Source organism: Oenanthe melanoleuca, chromosome 3 (assembly GCF_029582105.1).
Source record: "Oenanthe melanoleuca isolate GR-GAL-2019-014 chromosome 3, OMel1.0, whole genome shotgun sequence".
In the NCBI taxonomy this organism is placed as follows: Eukaryota; Metazoa; Chordata; class Aves; order Passeriformes; family Muscicapidae; genus Oenanthe; species Oenanthe melanoleuca.
Window position 1 is genome coordinate 85,181,013 of NC_079336.1, and position 1,802 is coordinate 85,182,814.

Here is a 1,802-nt window from a genome sequence, read left to right on the forward strand (position 1 = left end):
TCTGCAGTGTCCCAGTTTAGAAAGGGGATAACACACCTGATGTTTTTATGCAAACAGGCAGCACAGTACATAACCATACACTGAAGAAGCAGAACTCTTACTCCAAAGCAAAAAATTTAGCCAGTCACATTCACACATCTTCCTTTTTCATGGTGGAGTGGGGTAAATCCACTGAATTCAAAGACATTATTCTTAAAATTAAGGATTCAAAAGCCCTTTTCAAAGCCCAGTATGTTTCTTCATATTTTTCCAGTTAGTGTTTAGACAAGGAATTTGGATAGGCCTCCAGCATGTCATGAAGTGTCCTGTCAAATCTTGAGAACTATTTTCCTCAGATTAATCCTTGGGTAACTTTCTCTACTATCTCCATAAGCAGAGGAAATACAAGACCATTCTGATACACCAATAATCATGATGCAGGCACACACAAGAAAAGCATTTAGTCAAGGGAGCTTGTAAATTTGCACAGCCAACATGCTTTTCCAGAGAGAAACAATAGCCAAATGGTAGACTAGGCGGCTGGAGAAAACCAGATTGCACAGTTTGAAGAAAACCAGGTACCTTTAATGTTTCCTTCTTGAAGAATGTCCAGCTTTCCTGGACTCCTTTGTCCTTCAGGACTGCCTCCCAAGGGGCTCTGACAACCAGTCTCCTAAAAAAGGCCAAACTCTGCCCTCCACAAGTCCACAGAGACAGTTCTGCTGATCCCTCTGCTTACTCTTCCAAGAATTGGCACTGCTATGCCCAAGTCAGCCTCCAGCCACCACATCACACACAAGTTCTCTGTTCACAAACAGGTCCAGCAGGGCACCTTCCCTGGCTGGCTCACTCACCAGCTGTGTCAGGCAGTTATCTTCCAAATACTCCAGAACCTCCCACACTGCTTCCCCTCTGCTGCACTGTATTTCTAGCAGACATTTAGTAGGTTGAAGTGCCTCATGAGAACAAGGGCTAGTGATATAGATTATACAGATGAAAACTAGAAACACTTTTTACTGTTAGGTTTGCCAAAAGGACATTTATTTGTCCACACGTTAAGCCAGTCATTATAAGAAATTACTGAAGGTCTTCACCTTCGTCTTCACCTTCATCTTCTAAATAGTTGCTGAAGCCTAGACCTTTCCTCTGTTGTTTAGACTATCTACAGAACCTTTTTATGCATTTCCTCTTCAAACATACTTCCTATAAATTTATACAGTAGAATTATCTCAGCAACATTTTTCTGCCCAAATCCGTACATGGAGACCAAACTATCTCTCTGATCCAGCCAAAGAAATTCTTTGAAACAGTGCAGGTTAAAATCCATGCACATATTCATCCTGTGACACAGACTTCTATAGAAAAGCTTTAGCATCCTTGCCTAAGCCTGACTGACATTTTTATTACCCAAATCACTAGGAAGAATTATATTTTCCAGTGTACTGCTTCTGCTGGATCTGGAGTTTTAGGCAATACACCAATTACCCATCAGGAAGTGAAAAAGAAGGAGCCCACGTTATTTATGAATGCTAGGAATCCTGTCACGAGTACAAGCAGTGATTTTATGGATATCAAAGGACCACAAACCACCACAAAATATTCAGACATACCACATAACCCAACATATGCAACCCCTACATTAGTCAGACCTGCAGTAAAGTGTTCTGTTCCAAAGTGGTTCTCTTAATGCAAGTACAACTCAAAATACTTTTAGAGAGATTACAGTAGCATAACATTTAAGCATTCTATTGACTAATTTTACTTCTAATTATTCCAGAGCAGAGTATTCTAATTAAAATGTTACCCTAGTAGGATAAGAAAAA